General features: G+C 39.0%; 3 pseudogenes; all 3 read right to left on the minus strand.

The window, feature by feature from the left end:
- Positions 1–1,876: 1,876 nt before the first annotated feature.
- On the minus strand, positions 1,877–1,968 carry LOC120363515 (small nucleolar RNA U13; annotated as a pseudogene).
- A 1,416-nt stretch (positions 1,969–3,384) lies between these two features.
- On the minus strand, positions 3,385–4,070 carry LOC120363277 (large ribosomal subunit protein eL30 pseudogene; annotated as a pseudogene).
- Positions 4,067–4,538, minus strand: LOC101042427 (translocon-associated protein subunit gamma pseudogene; annotated as a pseudogene).
- Positions 4,539–22,963: the final 18,425 nt, after the last annotated feature.

Consider the following 22,963-nt stretch of genomic DNA (forward strand, 5'->3'; position numbering starts at 1 on the left):
TCTTTCTCATCTGAGAAATGGGAGTAATAAGAGCATTACCTTCCAGTATGTGTTTGAGATTCTTCCTGAAGACCTGCATATAGGAAGTTCTCATTAAATTATAGCAAATCTGACTCCAGACCATAGAAGGGAAAGGGTGGGGATAGGAGTATCAAATTGATTTTCGGAAGATCAACTGTTGATATATTGGCAAAAACAATGTCTTACAGCAACTTCATAATTTCTAAAACATTTTTAGATACATTGTTTTGCTTAATCTTTATAATAAATGGGAGGTAAGAATTAGAATCGTTTGAATGATGAAGTAGATACCAAGGCCTGGAAAGGTGAAGTGATTTTTCTCTAGATTATACTGTAATTAAGTTGCAGAAAGTGATTTCAGATGCCTGGTAACTGTGTTTAAAAGAACCCTCAAGAATCTTAGAATTTCATAGATCAGCCTTCAAATTTGAATGGAGGTCTCATTATGCGGTCACCAGTATCATGTGGTTCAAGGTTGATGTCCAGCCCAGTGCATGACTGCACCGAGTCATTTTGACACGGCATCTTTTCCACAGTGGTAGGTCCTCTGGAGCCATTGAGTCCTCTGGGAAACATTATAAACTTTTAGATCACGCTTACGTTAAAAGCCAGCTTTAAAAGTTGACTTTGTGTATATTTAAAAGGGGTACAGAAGGAAACTCCAGTAACATTTTTAGTACCTTAGTATTAGCTGATCCTTAATAAAAGCTATAGTTATTTACATAAATACAAAAATTAAGGAGGCAAAATGAACACGTAACAAGAGAAAGCTCTGGATTTTGTAATTCTGTTGTTTTTTATATTACCAAGCAGTTCTGCATAAGGCAGAAACAACATTAATACTACAGTTTGTTAACTCCTATTTTATTCCATTAAAAATTTTAATGAGAAAATGATACGTTCATGTAACTTTTTCAAATAGGACAGGCGTATATAAAGTAACTGAAGTAAATTCCCTTTCATTATTCCTTTTTAAGAATTCTACCTCCTGTTAGCAAGTTGTGGTATGTCTTTTCAGGTTTTTTACTATTCCCATGCTTCCTCATGCACAGATACATACATGGGTTTTTACAAATGGGATGAATAATATTACTCTATGCAATCTATCTAGATTGCCTTCTGACTTCTTTTTTGAACTTTATATCTTCAAGAATTTCCCTAGAAGTATATATAAAATAACCCAATTCTTTTAAATAGCCATATAGTGTTTCATTGTTCATATGGAAATATTAAAACTTAGTCATTTCTTTCATTGATGAATGTTTTAAAATTTTTCTCTATTATATCATTAATATCCATATGTATATTTGTCCACATGTGTAAGTATTTTTGTAGGATGGATTGTTAGAAGTAATATTGTTCCATCAAAGGGCATAATCTTTAACATATTGATGAATGTTGCCAAACTGACCCACAGAAATGCTATGGTTGTTTACAATCAGATGCATAGTGACGAAAATGCCCTTTTCCTTATGCCCTTATCAAACTACATGCTATCAATTGTTCAATTTTGTCTAATCTGATAGGAGATCACTAAAAAAGATGATTAATCTTTGTATTCATTGATCACTTTTTTCTTTTTATGTTATTCCTTTTATTATTTTACCTTATTATATTGAATTGTCTTTTCATTATTGATTTGAAGGAACTCTTCAGTTTTTACCTATTATAGCAGTTAATCTCTTTATGTTATATGTTACATCTATTTCCTTTCAATCTGTTTTGTCTTTTATTAAATATGATTTTTTTTTCCTGGGCAGAAAAGTTTAAAGCATCATGTAGTTATATCTGTCAGTTGATTTCTTGTTTTCCTTGTGGCTTCTAAGTTTTCATTTTTTTTTCCTCCTCAAGTTCAGGTCAGATGGGTAATGTTCCAACATTGTGGCACATTTCACGCATGCATGTAAACACCCAATCATCATCTCTTCTTATGAATTACAGAAGGCTCAGGCTTCTAAGTTTTCTATCTTGTTTAGGAATGATGTCTTCTGGGTTGGGCGAGGTGGCTCAAGCCTGTAGTCCCAGAATTTTGGGAGGCCAAGGCAGGAAGATCACTTGAGGTCAGGTGTTCAAGACCAGCCTGGCCAACATAGTAGCTGTAATCCCAGCTACTCGGAAAGTGGAGGTGGGAGGATTGCTTGAAGGCAGAGGTTGCAGTGAGCAGAGATTGCACCTGGATGACAGAACAAGACTCTGTCTCAAAAAAAAAAAAAAAAGAAAAAAAAAAGGTCTATAAATATTCGTATGTTTTTCCCATATTTGTTAAAAATTTTAATGTTATGATTATTAATTCAATTGGAATTTATGACGGAGAGTGGTGGCTCATGCCTGTAATCCCAAAACTTTGGAAGGCAGAGGTTCGTGGATCATCTGAGGTCAGGAGATTGAGACCAGCCTTGGCAACATGGTGACACCACATCTCTACTAAAAGTATAAAAATGGGGCCGGGCGCGGTGGCTCAAGCCTGTAATCCCAGCACTTTGGGAGGCTGAGGCGGGTGGATCATGAGGTCAAGAGATCGAGACCATCCTGGTCAACATGGTGAAACCCCGTCTCTACTAAAAATACAAAAAAATTAGCTGGGCATGGTGGCACATGCCTGTAATCCCAGCTACTCAGGAGGCTGAGTCAGGAGAATTGCCTGAACCCAGGGGTTGCGGTGAGCTGAGTTCGCACCATTGCACTCCAGCCTGGGTAACAAGAGCGAAACTCTGTCTCAAAAATAAAATAAAATAAAATAAAAAAAGTGTAAAAATTAGCGGCATGATGGCACACATCTGTAGTCCCAGGTACTCGAGGGGCTAAGACAGGAGAACTGCTTGAACCCAGAAGGCGGAGGTTGCAGTGAGCCAAGATTTCGCTACTGCACTCTAGCCTGGGTAATAGAGCAAGATTCGGTCTCAAAAAAAAAAAAAAAAAAAAAAAAAAAAAAAAAAAAAAAAAAAAAAAAAAAATTGGAACTTATTTTGAAGTATAGCATGATGTAGGAATCTCATCTGATTATTTTTCCCTTATGTTCTACCACAATTGATTTGAAATTCTTTCATTAGTATGCACTACAGTTCCCATGAAAACATGGGTCTATTGCTGGATTCTCTCTTCTGTTTACTGAACTATCTTTTTAGTCCTATGCCAATACATTTTTGTTTAATTACTATAATTTTGTAACGTGTTTTGATATCTGGCATGGAAAATCATTTTTATTGTTCTTTTGCTTTAAAAGTCAGCATTCTTCCTTATTTACTTCTCCAGATAAAATTGGAATCAGCCTTTTAATTCTAAAAATATTTTTTCTCTCAGTATTTGATGGGGTTATACTGAATTGATAAATCAGCATAAATTAATATCTTTATAATGTATTTTTTAAAAAGTTCTGGCAAGTATTCTTGAAGGAAAATTTTGCATGATTTGCTTTCCACAAGTCTGTTCTGGCATGCTTCTAACGATATCAGAATCACCTGGATCAATTCGTGCCAATGTGCATACTCTGTAGTGTTTTCCGCATACTGAGCCCAGTTCAACATTATTGCCACTGTAGTGATGGACACCAGCTTTGGTCAACATTGCATAGTACTCTATTTTGGATTTCCTTAAAGCTGGGAAGTTGTTAGTAAGGATGACCAATTTTGCTTTGCCTTGTCTGATCATCTTAAGAATCTGCTTGTACCCCAGCACATACGTTCCACCTTTCATAATGAGTTGGAGCCTAGAATCAATTGACTCCAGTGACTTTTTCATCTCCTTTGATTGGGATGGTCTCAAACAAGAGCAGCTGCCAAGATGGCCAGGGAGTGAGAAAAGTGATATCTGTATAACATTATATATACAATAAAGATATATATATATATATATATAGTCTCGGTATTCAGGTCTCCTTTTTTTCCCTCTTTCAATTCATTTAATTTCAACAATCTGTCAAAAAACAGCCAATAAACAAATACTGAATTATATTCTGTTGGGTTTTTTAAAGGCTCTAGACTGTGAAAGCATCTTGTGTGTCTCCCACCCTGACCAGCCTGCTACTATTCCATATACCACAGACCACCCATAGACACAAAGCCAGGGGGCAAGCAGACATGGTCTACTTGGAGCCAGTAGACAGGAGGGCGATGAGTTCTGATGAAGCACTTATGGACAAAATGTAGTTCACTGTGGGGCTGAAGTTCTTCAATATGAAGAAGGAAGCAACAATGACCAAGACCAGGAACCGAGTGTTGTTATAGAAGATGGAAAATGTTGTAGCTTCATAATCAGAAACTTCATTCTTCGTCCACAGGATTCTTTCATCTTTCTCCTTAGGAGACATCTTTCTATTATCGGCTTCAGAAAGTGTTCGAGTCACTTCTTTGGAAACAGCATCCTCCCTCTTCTGTGCTACTTTGTGCTTGAGAACAAATTTCACATTCTTGTATGCAAAGGCTACCAAATATGTGCTTACTAGGGTCATCACACTATACAGAACAGCAGACTGAGTAAGATCCATATGCCATATTCTGCAGTATAACCAGATGGTGATGGCAGACTCTGACTGCTGTTTGGAACTGCCTTTGGGAGCCATGGCGGAGCAGGAGACTAGAAGAGGGAAGGTAGAGCCGGCCCTCAGGTCTCCTTTTCATCTTTACATGTAGGTTTAGAGTTGTCTTCATTATATGTTATGCAAATTATTTCTAGATAATCTATAATTTTATCTTTTTCCTGTTGTTTTTAAATGAGTTACCTACATATGTGCCACAAGCAGGAGGAGATGGCAGAAATAGTAAGTGATTTGCCTGAGTACAACTAGTTAATAACAGAATTTAGATTCTTTTTCCATTGTCCTATTGTTGTTGCTCTCTTTCTCTCTCTTTTATTTTTTGTATTTTACTTTGAGATAGGGTCTCACTCTGTTGCCCAGGCTGGAGTACAAGGGGACCATCTACGCTCATTGTAACCTCCATCCCCTTGGTTCAAGCAATTCTCCTGCCTCAGCCTCCTGAGTAGCTGGGATTACAGGCACATGCCACCATGCCTGACTAATTTATGTATTTTTAGTAGAGAAAGTGTTTCACCATGTTGGCCAGGCTGGCCTTGAACTACTGACCTCAAGTGATATGCCTGTCTCAGCCTGCCAAAGTGCTGAGATTACAGGCATGAGCCACTGAGCCTGTCCTCTCTCTTTTTCCTTGAGATAGGGTCTTACCCTGTCACCCAGGCTGGAGGGTGGTGGTGTGATCTTAGCTCACTGCAACCTCCGCCTCCCAGGTTCAAGCGATCCTCCTGCTTAAGCCTCCCTAGTAGCTGGGATTATAGGCACTAACCACCACACCCAGCTGTTTTTTGTATTTTTAGTAGAGATTCCGTTTTTTGTATTTTTAGTAGAGATTGGGTTTTACCATGTTGGCCAGGTTGGTCTTGAACTCCTAACCTCAAGTAATCCACCCACCTCGGCCTCCCAAAGTATTGGAATTACAGGCGTGAGGAACTGTGCCCTGCCTTTCTCTCTCTCTCTCTCTCTCTCTCTCTCTCTCTCTTTTAATGTAGCTTCAGGTTGACTAATCAATCTGAGTCAAGAAAGTATAGCCTAATCACATAAATCTTAGAATAATAAGAAATCGGAATAAATGTGTAAGGTTCATTTCTCAAATTCCGTCATGTTCAAAATAAGTAATATTTATGTTGATGGAATTTAATAAGTCTATTTTTAACCTAATAGTTCTTTAAAGGCTTCACACAAGTGAAATGTAAGCAAAATTTCTTTAATAGTAATCTCAAATTTCATCTATGAAATAAACCTCTAAAAGGTCATCTTATTCATAAATTTTATATCTCATTAAAGATTGAAAATCCATAATCTCATTATAATCGAACTTTGCATTTGTCTTTTATTTAGTGCAGTTGCAAAACAGAATTGTTTAATCACTGTCAACAGTTGAAAATGTAATGGTAATTTCAGCAACTATTGGTACATTGTGAGTCTATCATCAAGTATTTTAATGCCAGTGTAAATCAGTGATTTCAAGAAACAAATTTTGAAATAAATAAAACCAGAATGTCTTAACAAAACTTAGACTAAAGGCACAAAATGTATAGATGCAGGCTTAATGGTGCACCCTAACATCCATTTCTGCTGGTGGCTTCTCAGGAGGAAGCTTAATGCATCCTGTCCCTTTCCTAGGCAAAGGTCTCCAGTCACTTTAAAGTTAATAGATATGCAGACTAATTCTATTTCACAAGAAGAACCCTGAAAGATTTGACAAACTCTGCATCTTTCCCCCCATTCGTAAGCACAGTGCCTCACACAAGATGCTAGTTATGCCTGTGGGATCAGATCAAATATAACAGTGAGAAATTGAAATTCGTAGTCAGTCCACTTAAATGATAATTCAGTCAAAAATAGATTTGGTAAATTATAAAAACATGGCTTGTTCTAAACACAAACATTTACAAAATGGACTGACTGAGAGATTTAAAGATGAGTGGAGCCAGGTTGCCTGGTATGGAGGCCAGTTGAACACGTAAAAAACACAAAATAAAATAAAGACAGTTTTCTTCTTGATTCAGTATGTATCTGAATTTCCTGCACTTGTGGAGAAAGTCATCGAGTGCTTGGAAAGATCTAGGTGTCTTGGTTGAAGCAGTATAGAAGCTGAGAATTCTGACACTCTTGTTTTCATGGTAGGCTCCTAACCTGGTAATGGGCCAGTTGGATATGAACGCTCACTGACATCCATTGGTATGCAGACGCCAGCTGTGGCATTTCCCTGCAAGTGAAGAGTAGGACTTGAGTAGGTCTTACATGTTAGTAATATCTTTATGTTACTATTTACAGGCGTCTCACAGAATATCTTTGCCTTTCACTTTCAGTATTTGTGGCTCTCTTCTGGTGAAGAGTCCTGGGAAGACATGTGCTGATGGTGACTCAATATATCAAATACCAGTACTATTCTTTGTTTTGTTTTTCTCCATCCAGGTCCTCTTAACAGAAAATTTATCATTTTTTAAAATAAAATGTTTTCATTTTAAAAATGAAAATATTTACATCATTACACATAAACTTCAACATCTTTACTATTTGTTTGTCGTTCTCACTGCTGCCCAGGTGAAACCCACAAGTTCCATCAGACAGGCCTCCTGTCTTCTTTCTTGCATAGGGCAACCACACCTGGAATGAGAGCCACTGGGATCTGGTGCTCAGCCACTGGGCCTGGAAGTAGCTGTGTTAGGAAGATGGTGCCCCAGCTTTTCACCAAGTCATTGAGGCTTCTTTGGCTGATGCAAATCTGCTCTACTGAAAAACCTTTGGAAAGCAGCTTTGCAGAGTGTAACTTGCCTGGTTGGCAGTCTTGTTTCTTTCTTAGCCAAGAAGAAGCAAGGGGCTCATCAAACCAAATTTCAAGTTTCAGCTTCACTTCAAAAATCATGGTGGTTGACGTAGGGATCAGCAAAGTCTTTGAAGTTCTCTGGCATGCAAGGCAAATTATAATTTGGTTCATAAGGGAAATGTTTTTCCTTTTGTGCTGTTTGGTATCCTGGGCACAGAGCTCCTTCCCAGATTTCCATAACCAGCATCCTGGGTACTTTTATATTAAAATTATACCTTATGTTTTATCCTTCTCTTACTGGATATGTTTCATCCTTTTTACTTGAATTAGGCCAAGAGAATACAAATCTAGTCTTGAGTCAAATAAATGTATATTAAGTGGTTATTTGAGAAAGAGGCATTTCATTTTCTTCATTTGTGTTTTTATTTCTAGTAGACCACCAGCAATAAAGACTCTTACAATCAAATATGATAGTAATTCAGGGCCAGGAGAGGTGGCTCATGCCTTTAATCCCAGCACTTTGGAAGGCCTAGGTGGGCAGATCATTCGAGGTCAGGAGTTCAAGACATGACAAGACCCCATCTCTACTAAAAATACAAAAATTAGCTGGGTGTGGTGGCACGCACATATAATCCCAGTTACTCTGGGGGCTGTGGCATGAGAATTGCTTGAACATGGAGGTGAAGGTTGCAGTGAGCTGAGATCATGCCATGCCACTACACTCCAGTCTGAGAGATAGAGGGAGATTTTGTCTCTCAAAAAAAATATATATATATGTGTGTGTGTGTGTGTGTGTTTGTGTGTGTGTGTGTGTATGCTTTGGAGAATTTCTATTTTATGTATAAATATATATTTTTATTTTATTGATTTATCATATATATAACAGAAATTCAACAAAAACCTGACTCTTCTTTAAATCTTACCAATTAATAGAAATAAATGTTCAATTAATCAATCAGCATGTGTATTTGAGTCCCTCTGAGTTTAAAGATACTTAAAGTACTGCTGTTAGACTATAGTGGTATCAGTGCTTCCTAGAACCTGGAAAGAGGTGGCATTCTTATTGTACCAGTTTTGGGCTTAGTTATCTTGGATCATTCTTTACTGAGAGTCAGCTAATCTCTCCTCAGTCCCCTCTTTATCACTGGCCTCAAATACACTGACTATCTGTTGCACTTATGGAAAATAGATTAGTGGGGTGCTCCTGAACTTCTTTTTTAAGTTGAAGTGCTATTGCTGAAATTCATGCAGTACAACATAATAAAGTGTGATCAACACTAAAATAGGTGTTCTGTATTTTTTATTTCTATAAGGTTAAGAAAAACTGTAAGGTTTTTTGTTGTTTTTGTTGTTTTGTTTTGTTTTAGAGACAGGGTCTTGCTCTGTCACCCAAGCTGGAGTCCAGTGACATGATCACAGCTCACCACAGCCTTGATCCACCTGGGTTCAAGCAATCCTCCCACCTCAGCCTCCTGAGGAGCTGAATTTACAGGACTATGCCATTAGGCCTGGCTAGTATATGTACATATATTAGAGACAAGGTTTCACTATATTCCCCAGTGATCCTCCCATCTTGGCCTCCTGAAGTGCTGGGATTACAGGGGTGGGCCACCATGCCTGGCTTAGAAAAACTAACTTAAATGAGAGCATGTGTGGTAAGGACTGCCCTCTCCTATAATTCCCCTATAGTCTCGTAATGCTTTTATACCTTACCAGGCCCAGCATTACCCTCATTTAGTTGGCCTAGGGTAACTTACTCTGTGTGAGTTTTCTTCCAGAATGCAATTCTCTATAACCAGGGGTCAGCAACATTTTTGGGTAAAGTGTCAGATATCTTAGACGTGGAAATGAATTAGTTTTCTAGGCTGCTGTAACAAAATACCACAAACTAGGTAGCTTAAAATAACAGAAATGTATACTGTCTCAGTTCTGGAGGCTCTGAGACAGAATACATTTCATGCCTTTTTTTTTTTTTTTTTTTTTTTTTTTGAGACAGAGTCTCACACTGTCACCCAGGCTGGAGTACAGTGGCATGATTACGGCTCATTGCAAGGCCCGATTTCCTGAGCCCAAGTGATCCTCAGGCCTTAGCCTCTTAAGTAGTTTGTCCTATATGTGTGTACCACCATGCCTAGTTAATTTTTGTTTTATTTTTTGTAGAGACAGGGTCTTGCCAAGTTGCCCAGGCTGGCCATGCCTCTTTTCTGCTTCTGCTGGTTGCTGGCAATCCTTGGCTAGTAGATGCCTCACTCCAATTTCAGCCTCATTACAGCATGGCTTTCTTCCCACTGTACATCTGTCCTCTCCTCTTATAAGGACACCAGTAACTGGATTTAAGACCCACTCTAATACAGTATGGCTTCATCTTAATTACATCTACAAAAACCCTATTTCCCAATAAGGTCACATTCTGAGGTTCTGGGTGGACTTGGGTGACATTATTACTACTATTCCTGCAGGAAATCATTCAGTATCTGTTGTAACTACTAAACTCTAATGTAGCAGCAAGGCAGCCATGGACAACATACAAATGAATGAGTAGGCTGTGTTCCCATTAAAATTTTATTTATGAACATTGAAATTTGTATTTTTAGATAATTTTTACATGTCTTTAGATTTTAGTTTTCATTTGATTTTTATGCAACAGTTTAAAAGATCATTCTTAGTTTGTGGGTCTTACCAAAACAGGGTGCAGGGGGCAGATTCAACCCAAAGCCCGTAGTTTGCTAGCAAGTATGATATAGTGATGGTGGGGAGGTATAGGTAACTTTAGGGTCATTTTTCTTCTTTCTGCTCATAAACAAAAGAACCACATTCTGAGAAAACCTGTTTGCAATTTGCATCAAGAAACTTTTGATGGTCTCATGTTTTAACAGAGAGGAAACCAGACTGATCAGTAATGATGCCTGTTTGGCAGTATCATTCCTGGTGTGCTTGCCAAAACTTGGTGAGGATTTTGCTGTCAAGATTAGGAAGTGATGCAGGCTTAAATGAAGAACATGACCTGGAGTCCTTGTGTTGAAGGATTAGGACATTTCCCTCATGGAATCATAGCATTCTCTGTGTCAAAGGTTTGAGTATACTTTTGAGGTGATTTTAGGTTAAAGGCATTTTATGACTCAATACTACATGGCATTCTGGTAAGATGTTGTCAGTCCCTAGGTACTCATTCAAGGCTAGTTGTTAAATAATATTGTGCATATCTGAATAGATTTCATCTTCTAATGCTGAGTGTTGCTATGCTATCACAAGGCAAAATAAATCTAAACTTTCTGATTTATCATGCAAATGCTTCTACTGATATTTATGTAATGTAAAATTTGAAATTATCATTAAAGATTGTGTTTTTTTTTCTAATTACAAAACAGAAGTTTGTTCATTGTAAAAATTTAAATAATGCCAAAAATAAATAATATAAAAGTATGAATATTTCTCATAATATCAATTCTCAGAGATAATTTCTGAGATTTTGGTATGTATTTTTTCTTTTTTTAAGAGATGGAATCTCGTTCTGTCACCCAGGCTGGAGTGCAGTGGTGCAATCTCTACTCAATGCAGCTTATGCCTGCCAGGTTCCAGCGATTCTCTTACCTCAGCCTCCTGGGTAGCTGAGATTACAGGCACGAAACGCCATTCCCAGCTAATCTTTGTATTTTTAGTAGAGACAGGGTTTCACCATATTGGCGAGGCTGGTCTTGAACTCCTGACCTCAGGTGATCTGCCTACCTCGGCCTCCCAGAGTGCTGGGATTACAGGCAATGAGCCATTGGGTATGTATTTTTTCAAACATCTCCCCTACCAAGTAATTATAAAAGCAAGTGCAAAGGTACACACTGAACAGAGACATTTTTCGTGTTTTAAAGAGATTTTATGACAAAAATATATGAGCAAAGAATTATTAGGTATTATACCTAATTACACGTTAGACTTGTAGCACGCTAATAATGAAACATGAAACAGTTTTACCTCCTAATGTTAAGTGATATGTCTTTGTTTTGTCATCAACCAAGCAGAGCCTGACCTAGTAGAAACAATAACATTCATATACCTGTATAATAAAGTCCTGTTATTTTGAAACTCACTAAGCTGTGGGTTCAACAATGAGTCTTTTCTCATTACTAGAGAGACTTGAAACAGGTATCCACCTTCTTCAGTAATAACATCAATAATTTAATAGAGTTTACCATCCACAGCATGTTATTAGTAGAGGCTTTATCTGCCTGAGAATTGAGAAAATTCTGGGAGCCTGCTTCATTTAGGGAGGAGTTCACTGTCAAGATCTCAAGTGAATATTATGAAGGGTGCTGTGGTTTATGCCCTTAGCAGCCCATAACAGAATGGCTGAATTACTACCCTCTTGAGACAACATGGAAATCTTGTATATGAAAGTGGATAATCCTCCACTTGTATACAAAAGTGGCTAGATAATCTCAACACTTGGGTTATGCCTACAAGATGCCAACACACTAGTGTTTTGAGAGGTAATATGGGCTTTGGAAACACATAGACCTGGGCGTGAATCCTTACCTCTGTTTCTATCATCCATGGGGTCTTAAACAAGTTACTTAAACTGCATTTTGGTTTTCTGATCTGCAAAGTGGAAATAAATAGTAACACTTTGCAGGAGTGTTAAGGATTAGTGCTGATGTGTGTATAAAGCACTGAACCAGTATCTCATATTTAGGAGGAGCTCAAAAATATTATTTTTTATTGTTATTACTTGAGACGGTTTTTTTGTTTGTTTGTTTGTTTGTTTGTTTGTTTCCTTTTTGTGGAGAACAGGGTCTCACTATATTGCTCAGGCAGGTCTCAAACCACTGGGCTCAGCTCTTCTCCTGCCTCTGCCTCCCTAAGAGCTGGGATTACAGGCATGAGCTACTCTGTCTGGTTACAGAGAGATCTTTAGATGACCCAATCTGATTCTCTTAAAAAATGAAAGAGAAAATTGGGTTCAGAAGGCTTACTGTTTTAGGTTATCCAGGTAGTTGGTGGTAGACCAGGAAGGGCAATTTTGACACTCTGTGTCTTGCGCCAATCTTCCTTCCATCATTCACTTTTTTTTCTTTTCTTTTCTTTTTCTTCTTCGTTTTTTTTTTTGAGATGGAGTGTCTCTCTTGTTGCCCAGGCTGGAGTTTAATGGCACAATCTCGGCACACCACAACCTCCACCTCCAGCAATTCTCCTGTGTCAGCTTCCCGAGGAGCTGGGATTAAAGGCATGCACCACCACACCCGGCTAATTTTTTGCCTTTTTAGTAGAGATGGGGTTTCTCTACGTTGGTCAGGCTGATCACGAACTCCCACCTCAGGTGATCCGCCTGCTTCAGCCTCCTAAAGTGCTGGGATTACAGGTGTGATCCACTGCATCCAGCCCATCATTCATTCTTTCTTTAAAAATTTTTATTTAATAGTCCCAGACACTGATAAATTCATTCATGTCTGTAATTTATTTACCCATGCTTATCACATATCAAGCTCTCATTCAATAAAAAGTGAAGATCTATACATTGCTTTTAAAGAAAAATGTCTATATAAGTAATGCCCTCATTAAAGACTCTGAATTCTCTTTTTTCTGTCTGTTTTCCATATCTGGTGTTTGCTAAGACTTATATTCAGTTGTTTCCACATTATACTTATAGGTTTACTGAATTTCATAACACTAGCTCAATTTCACAAATTTGTCTGGACTCTAAATATTAGCAACTGCTGTGTTCATTGTTACTGCAAGAAATACTTTTATATTTCACATAATTTCAGTATACTATATATGCATATATGTATCCATGTGTACATACATGTATGTGTATATATGAGACCTTATATGTTTTATTTTACACTGCACAAGCGTGATTCCCTAACAGAACATGTAGATTTTTCAACCACCCTGGCATTAAATTGACACATAGTCTCCCAAAGACTTCTTTAACAAGAGATCAATAGTCCTTAAGCTTGTACTTTCTACACAATAATTGGAGAAAAATGGTCCTTTCTTATCTGGTTTTTACTGAGATCTTCTCATACATGGATTGATGAGATGTGCGATCTTGGGCATAGGCACAATGTGCAGCCAGCAGCTAACATGTTACTTGGCATAATAGCTCACCTTGCCAGAATGACCCAAAGAAGCACTGACTGGTGAATTCCCCTGAGCCACATGGGCTGTTAATTGACCTTGGACTGGCTACTTACATTTTGTTAGCTTCATTAATTTCCCTTACATACTTGGGGAAGGTTCAAATGAGGTAGCCCAGGTAAAAACCATTTGTAAACTACTAAAAGCTACAGTAACACAAGCTGTTAATATAAACACGCTCTAACAATGTACCAATAGGAGAAACCAACATAATTATTTAAAATTTTTAATCATTAGGTTCATAAAAATTCAAGGATTTTTGAATCACTCTCTGTACCTTTTCTATATCTTTAGGTTTAGCAATACTCAAGAAATATCCCAAGTCTGGGAAAAAATCACAAAAACTATTGACTGCACAAAGCCAGAAATTCAGTCTAGTGGTGAAATTCTTACGTCCCCACCTTTTGTCCCCACTTCACTGCAAAAGAGAATGGAGAGGGTATGTGGAATCACTATGGGAGTCTATTCCAGAGGAAGCAATATTTCTACTTGTCCATTCTCTGCTGCTTCTCCACACTGCACAGTACTTAGACTCCTCCTCAGCCTTGGTCTGGATTCTTTTAGTGATTGTAATTATATTCATGACCTTGGCTTTTGGACTAAGGTAAACTTTATGGCCTATTTGTGGGCTATTTTCAAAGAAATTTCCTAGTGTTTTACAGGGACTTTATTTACTTTCATAAGACCTTATCCATGTATTCATTATAAAGAACCATTTTGGTTTGCTTGCCTACTCTCTCCTGCTCTGCCACCTCTACAGGAAATTACATTGCAAGCAGAGGCATCATGCAGAGAAAAGATGCCTCCTTATTCAGTGGAAGCAATTTCTGTCTTATGTATTACTTCAGCTGTCATAACATTCTCAGGCATGAACTTCACTCTCTTGATTAATATTTATAACCTCCTCTTTAGACACCTGTAATGTCTGCCTGTTGGGGTGAGAAGCTCAGTATATGGCAGGCAGGAGAGTTGATATAGTCTGTTAATACTTAAAGAGACCAGGGTCGTCTAAAGGTTCCATTGTCAAAGGAAGCCCAGGGATGAATTCTGGCTACAAACCAGGAAGGGGCATTTCTATGCAGCCTTGAACTAGTCCTGATTGGAAGTGGCATGACCCATTGGACTCAGGACAGGAGCATCTACTGGCTGCTGGCTTGTTCTGTGAGTTGGGTTAATTCCCTGATGTCTGATACCTTTATTTCCTCAACTGTAACATGAACTAACTGAGCGATTGCCTACCTGGGCTTGTTATAAATAGGACAAATGGCATGTCTGTGAAGCTGCTTTCATTCTCCTGTTCTCAGAATGGTTAAAACCAGGGTATTTAATTTCTCCTGAAAAGAAAGATTTTCAGGAGCAGCTTAGAGTTATAGGCATTGAAAAGAGAGGATCAGTGCCCATCACTCTATTGGCCCTCAGACACCGCCCACCTCTAGAACAACACAGCAATATCACACACCTCTGTTAGATCACAATACAGGCTCTGAGAAGACTTGAAGAGCAAAAGAAATATTAAAGCTGGGAATGTCTATTTGGATTGAAAATGGGTCATGGGGCCTCCTAAGCTCCAGTCCTGAACATTTAACAAATTGCTTTGTGTCTGCATCCTCTGCACTCAAACATTCAATTGTATTTTCAACCTGAAAAGGCTTAATATGGAATGCATTACTATAAGCTTTTCTAATCATTGTCACTAAGTTAGTGAATGATTTTTGATAAATCACATTGTTCTTTGTGTTCATTTTTATTATTAATTCATTTATTGTGTTTTATCCAATCAATTTGTATTCCTGGGGAATCTAATATGTCTAAGACATAGAATGTTATCCAAATGTGAGGGTGCAAATGCTGCCTTTTCCACATTTTTTTCCTCTGGTACTCAGTCGCAGGCAATCTTTCTTTCCTTGGCTTCACTACTTTCTAACTTTCTTATAATACTTATGTGCTGTTACATATAACGTTATTTGTGTACAGATTTTATTTCCCATACCATAAGTTTTATTATCCTAAAATCTTTAAACTGTCTACACCATCCCCTTGTACTTTACAGACAATAAATATATAATGGGAGACATGAACAAAAAGAACAATGATATAAGACAATATACAATGTCATATGGGCATATGGGTGGTAGACATTTATGAAGTGATCAGGGAAAAGCACTTGGAAGCAGAATGGTTGATATGCTTTGGCTCTGTGTCTCCACCCCAATCTCACCTCAAATTATAATCCTCATAATCCCCATAATCCCCACATGTGGAGAGATGGACCAGGTGAGAGGTGACTGGATCATAGGGGCATTTTCCCCCACACTGTTCTCATGATAGTGAGTGAATTCTCACAAGATCTGATGGTTTTATAAAGCACTTTTTACTGCTCTTGCTCACTCCCTCTCACCTGGCGCCAAGTAAGACATGCCTCTTCCCCTTCCTCCATGACTGTAAGTTTCCTGAAGCCTCCCTAGGCATGGGGAACTGTGAGTCAATTAAGCCTTTTTCCTTTATAAATTCCCCAATCTTGAGTATTTCTTTATAGCAGCAAGAGAATGGACTAATCCAATGGTCATGGGAGAGGTCAGGTGAAGTCATTTCAGAGGTCATTTCAGCATTAGCAACTGGTGTCCATAGGAAAAGATATATCTTTGGGAAACCAGGAGTGATGATAATGGACAGTAAATAGCCACTAGAGGATGGGGCGTTGCAAATGCCAAACTAAGATGATTAGGCTCTTCTGGAAGCAAAGATTAGATACAAAAAATTTTTGAGCAGTTGAGTGTCAAGATCAAAGAGACATTTTCAAAAGATTTCTCAGATAATGGCATGTGAGTTGGTGAAAGCAGAAAAAGTTAGAAGAATTAGTTACTGGTGAAAGAGTATGTGAACATCTTGGCAGCACAGATATAAAGGCATAAGGCAGAGAAACTGGAGCAGGAGAGTGGAATCCTTAGATTATAAAGAAACGATCAATAGGACATTACAATTAAGTTTGAGGATAAGGTAAATAAAAACTCATTTCTAGGTCTTGTGTTTAAATTACTTTAAAAGTAGTGACACCTGGCTGGGCATGGTGGGTCACACCTGTAATCCTAGCACTTTGGGAGGCCGAGGTGGGTGGATCACAAGGTCAGGAGTTTGAGACCAGCCTGGCCAATATGGTGAAACCCCGTCTCTACTAAAAATACAAAAAAATTAGCTGGGTGTGGTGGTGCATGCCTGTAATCCCAGCTACTTGGGAGGCTGAAGTAGGAGAATCACTTGAACCTGGAAGGCAGAGGTTGCAGTGAGCCGAGATCAGGCCATTGCACTTCAGCCTGGGCAACAGAGCAAAACTCCATCTCAAAAAAAAAAAAAAAAAAAAAAAAAGTGACACCATTGATAAAGGTTGGAAAATCAGTTTTGAAGGAAAAATAATGCATTCAGTTTTAGGCATTTTCAGGTTGAAAATGCAATAGAATGTTTGGATGCAGTGGAGGCACGTGCTAACCAGCTTGTTAAACGTAAAACACTGGAGCTTAGAAGGGAGATTGATCAGAGGTTAGAAAGTAAATACAAGGCCTGCACAGTAGCTCATACCTGTAATAGCAGCATTTTGGGAGGCCAAGGCAGGAGGATCACTTGAGGCCAGAAGTTTGACACCAGCCTGGGCAACATAGTAAAGGCCTATCACTACAAATATAAAATAAAATAAATTAGCCAGGCAGGTGGTGTGCACCTAGTTACTCAGGAAGCTGCAGCAGGAGGATTGCTTGAGCCCAAGAGTTTGAGGCTGCAGTGAGCTATCATTGTCCCATTGCACTCTACCCTGGATGACAGGGTGAGGCTTTGTGTCTAAATAAATAAATAAAAAGAAAAATAAAATTTTTTATTATTATAGATGAAATGATGAAAAAGGAGTTGTCCAGTTACTTCCTTTGTTGTAATTTCTTTGGTGTAAGCTCCTTGAAGGTAGGACCAAGTCCTATTTGTTTTTGTTATCTGCCTTTGCATGCGAAGTACCTGGTACATAATTGGCATTTTATGAGTCATTTTTCTTGAAAGCTACCTAGACCCATATGCAACCCTATGCTACTTGTGCTAATGAAGTACAAAGAGAATACTTACATGTAAAATTCACAGACAAGTAAAATTTTAGGTAGTAGCCTCAATCTGCCCTTTCTCCTAGAAAATAATTTATTACTACAAGTTACCAAATTTATATATATATATATATATATATATATATATATATATATTTATTTATTTTCATCTTATGATAGGTTGAGAAAGGCTTTAAGCCTGTTACAGACAGGAAGCCTCAGTTAATTGATATTTTGTACTTGTTGATTTCTCAGGTCCCTTAAAATTTTTAAGAAATCTAAGTTTAAGTCTGGTGAGAAAGAACTAAATAAAGCTATGAATCCTTGACATATTAAGAGTGCATATTACTCCAAAACCTCTACTTATTTTTTTCTTCATGTTTTGCTGTAAATTAGCCCAGCCCTGAGAAATGATGGCTGAGGCTTATAAAAGATTACCTTCTTGTCCAACTTCTGTAGCTTAATCTGCTTCTCCCCAGCATGGGAGAGCTCAAGCAATGCATGCTTCCAAGTGTGGAGGGAAAAAGTCAGGGCCCCCTCCCCGCCAGCCCAGCAGTTCTCAGAGGAGCTGGAGTGATGCCCGGTTGCTCCTGGGAATTGTGCGGTCGCCAGTGCAGCTGCGCTCCTCATTACATGGTGGCCAAGAAGAGTCTGTTTCTATGCACTGATTTTTTCACTCATAGACATTGAGGCACCAGGATGTTGTAGGGGATTGGGGAGGCACTCTACCTTAAAAATAAGACTTTCCCAAAGTTGCCCCTCCTTGTCCTCTCGCCACAGTTTACACAGGAACACAGCAGAAAGATTGCGTGGTTAAGTCTTTTCTCCCTTCAAAGGAGAAACAGTCACCCCTGCCTAGTTACAGAGAAAGAGAGGAGAGTGGAGAGACAGAAAATGGGTCTTCTTTAGTCTCCCTTCAGTGGGAGAAGGAGGTACGCCACAGTGGGAGAGAGGCAGTCAGAAGTCTGACAGAAGTCTGCTGCTGGGACTCTATCACCCTGGATCTTCTTTTCCTCTTTGCAAAATGTGGGGCTTTAACTAGATCTTTAAAGTCTCTTTCCTGGTTGAGTGTGGTGGCTCATGCTTGTAACCTTAGCACTTTGGGAGGCAGAGGTGGGCAGATCACATGAGGCCAGGTGTTCGAGTCCAGCCTGACCAACATGGCAAAACCCCACTTCTACTAAAATACAAAAATTAGTCGAGTGTGCTAGTGCATGCCTGTAGTCCCAGCTACTCAGGATGCTGAGGCACAATGATTGTTTGAACCCAGGAGGCGAAGGTTGTAGTCAGCTGAGATTGCACCACTGCCCTCCAGTCTGGGTCACAGAGTGAGACTCTGTCTCAAACAAAACAAACAAACAAAAAGCATCTTTCCCATTCTAATAAACTATTTTTTTAATTTCATGAGATGAAAAATAATACTCACTCCAAGTTATTCTCGACATAATTCCACTAGAGTACTGGAAAACATCTAGCTTACATATAAACACTTCTCCATGCCTTTTGAAATACTTTGGAGGAGAATACAGAAAAGGTAAATCTTAGAGACAGATGAATTCACCTTTGAAGAATACAATGCCCCTTGTAGTGCTGAATCTCAACAAGGAAATGCTTGAAAACAGGAACTTATGGACCTCATCAGATGAACTTCAGAAATGAAGAACAGACTTACCGAGAGAGGACAGTAAGAGAAAGAAGGGAAGATTGTTGGAAACATATAAAATTTGTATGTTGAATAAATTTATGGCATTTATAAAAAAACAAAAAAAGAGAGAGAGAGAATACAATTAATTCTGACATTTCTGTGAAATTTGGAAAACTACAACCTTGAACTAGAGTTTGTAGGTTGGCCAGAACCTGAGTTTTGAGGAGGTATCATCTAGGCTGAACTGATTTATGCTGGCCTTGAACATGCAAGGACTCCCAGCCTGAAAGGACTGCAAAACAGTTTGGAGGCAAACTGTCTTTTGATTAAACTGTTCCATCTAGCCCTGCTCTTGGTTATTGAGGGTGTGCTGTAAGTTACCACTGTGAGTGAGAAGTGGAGTCCACGTAGATACTTGGCAAGGATTGTCATCTATGTGTTCATGTGTGTTGTTTGTGCTGAAGTCTCATAATACCTCCAGGCAGTTTAATTCTGTGGTGGAACCAACTTGAATAATTAAACAAAGCTAAGATTTGACAACACCGCACTCGTGGTACAACACAGCTGTGATTCCATGAGCTCAGCAGGGAGAAGGAGTTGGGGGAATCTGTCACAGCAAAAGCAAGCTTTGTAACAAATAACAATTTAGCAGATATCCAAAATGCTATGAAACAGAAGCTATAAAGAATATGGTCTGTCAGAATTGAATGGGTCATGGTATCTGTTCTTTTGGGGTGGTGTTAGAGGGGTGGTTGATCACGTCTGCTTGAATCACGGGTGTCTTATAAAATGCAACTTCCTGCCAGAGATGGATCACCCCGTGATGCTCTCCTCCTGTTAATACTTTTACCAACTGATTTGTAAATTGTCAGAAGTAAACATTTTGGGGGAGAAAAGATCATTTTTTGGCACAACTAAAAATTTGATACCTTTTTTTTAATGTGTCTGGGATAGCCCTAGAGATTAAGGAAGACTAAAGACCCTTTGTTTATTAGGTACAATAGAAGTTTGTATATTTGGAAGGGTTTCTTCCCTGCTGCCTTTTCTTACTGGGTAATGCTTAAAAAAATAAAAATATTTTTGGGAAGTAACTAATTTTCTGATGCTACACTTTGGGATCTCTATTGCAAAAAGGTTCTTCTTTATTTTATCCTGAATGCGATGGCTTTTGGTGTTTTCAAGTAGTTCAGGGGATGCTTTTCAATGGCTGTTTCATCACCAATCACACTTAGTCCTACAGAAGCCATTTGTATAGCTAACACGATCCACTCTGCATGTGAGAACTGGAGCATATTAAGCATTGGAATCATTTTGCTTTTGTTTTGTGATTAATGTAACTGCAATTGCAGAAGTTTTCTCAAAAGATCAATTTACTTCAGAATTCTATTCTTTTCTCATTTTTGACATGGGCAATTCATTAGCTTAAAATCATAGTAAATTTCTAGAATTATATATTTCAGATCGTATAGAAGATGTGTAAAAACAAATATTAAACACCGGTTAATAAAAAAACACTTTAAGGCTGGGTGTGGTGGCTCATGCCTGTAATTCTAGCACTTTGGAAGGCTGAGGTGCATCATGAGGTCAGGAGTTCGAGACCAGCCTGACCAACATGGTGAAACCTCACCTCTACTAAAAATAGAAAAATTAGCTAGGTGTGGTGGTATGCGTGTCTGTAATCCCAGCTACTCAGGAGATTGAGGCTGGAAAATCAGTTGAACCCAGGAGGCAGAGGCTACAGTGAGCCAAGACTGTGACACCGTACTCCTGCCTGGTCAACACAATGAGACTGCATCTCAGAAAACGAACAAACAAAAGCTTTTACAAATCTTTTAATCTGACCTGTCTTGACATTTTTTTTTTCTGCTTCTGTTTTCATTAATTTTTCCCATCTTGTGTCCTGATTCTTCCTCTTCTTCTTTTTTTAAATATAGAGACAGGGTCTTGCCATCTTGTCCAGGCTGGTCTCGAACTCCTGAGCTCAAGCAATCCTCCTGCATTGGCCTCCCAAAGTGCTGGGGTTACAGGTGTGAGCCACCACACCCAGCCTGATTCTTTTCTTGGAGACTTTTCCTCCTTGTCTAGTGAAAGAGGTCCACTGAGAATCCCCTTGATTTCCTGTTGCAGTTTCTTCACTGTCCAGTGTCTTCATATGGGTTTTTTTTTTTTTTTTTTTGAGACATTGTCTCACACTGTGGCCCAGGTTGGAGTGCAGTGTGGTGTGATTTGGCTCACTGCAACCTCTGCTTTTTGGGTTCAAGCGATTCTTCTGCCTTAGCCTCCGAAGTTGCTGGAACTACAGATGTGCACTGCCACGCCATCTAATTTTTGTATTTGTAGCAGAAACGGGGTTTCACCATGTTGGCCAGGCTGGTCTCAAACTCCTGATCTCAGGTGATCCACCCTCCTCAGTCTCCCAAAGTGCTTTGGATTACAGGCATGAGCCACCCTGCCTGATCCTTCATTCTCTTCTGATGACCACTGCACAACCCAAATGTCTGTCCAGTGCTCCAGTTCCTTCCTTCATCAGACTTCTGGTGTCCCTGCTACACAGTAGCTGCCTGAGAGGTCAGCCTACACAGAGCCCAAGTCATTTTCTTCATAAAGTACTTCTCTTCACTCAGTTTCTACTGTTAGTCTTCCTTCTCAAAACCCTACTCTGTATTCTAATTCAGTCACTTAGAGAACCCTGGCATTTCCCCTATGGCTCACACTCTCATTCTCAGGTATCTTCTACCTGTATATTAAGCTTGTCCAACCCATGGCCTGCAGGCTGCATGTGGCCCAGAATGGCTTTGAATGTGGCCAAACACAAGTTTGTAAACTTTCCTAAAACATTATAGAATTTTTTTTGGCTTTTTCTTGGTTTCTTTCTTTCTTTTTTCTTTTTTTCAGCTCATCAACTATCATTAGTTTTAGTGTATTGTATGTGTGGCCCAAGATAATTCTTCTTCTGGTGTGGCCCAGGGAAGCCAAAAGATTTGGAGACCCCTGAATATTTTTACTTTATTTTCCTGTCTGAAATTTCTGAATTTTGGTCACCATAAAATGTTTCAGTGCAAAATTTTTTTTGCTTTCTGGTGTGTTTTTAACTCACTTTGCTTCAAGTTCTTTCATCAGGCTTCTTTCATCTTTAGCCTTACCTGTAATTTATCCACTGGTAATTTTTAGGGTGAAGATTTCAGCCTCCTATTTTTTTTTTTTTTTTTTTTTTTTTTTTTTTTTTTGAGACGGAGTTTCACTCTTGTTACCCAGGCTGGAGTGCAATGGCACAATCTCGGCTCACCGCAACCTCCGCCTCCTGGGTTCAAGCAATTCTCCTGCCTCAGCCTCCTGAGTAGCTGGGATTACAGGCAAGCGCCACCATGCCCAGCTAATTTTTTGTATTTTTAGTAGAGATGGGGTTTCACCATGTTGACCAGGATGGTCTCGATCTCTCGACCTCGTGATCCACCCGCCTCGGCCTCCCAAAGTGCTGGGATTACAGGCTTGAGCCACCGCGCCCGGCTCAGCCTCCTATTATTTGTACCCTTTCTATAAAGCCTTGTCCATTGTCAGCCACATTCTTCCCACAGGCTTATTTCCAAATGTGCTTACCATCTTTTTGTCTGTTCTGGAATACACTCCTATCTCTCCTTTGCCAAACCAACTCTTGTATGGGGTAGTGGTTTAGTGTATGACCGCTGGCACCAGAGTGCCTGGTTTCAAGTTCTAGCTCTGCCACTCACTAACCAATTTATGGTTGTGTGGGACACTTAAACGCTTCAAGTCTCAATTTCTTCATTTGT

This window comes from Saimiri boliviensis, chromosome 4, assembly GCF_048565385.1.
Source record: "Saimiri boliviensis isolate mSaiBol1 chromosome 4, mSaiBol1.pri, whole genome shotgun sequence".
In the NCBI taxonomy this organism is placed as follows: Eukaryota; Metazoa; Chordata; class Mammalia; order Primates; family Cebidae; genus Saimiri; species Saimiri boliviensis.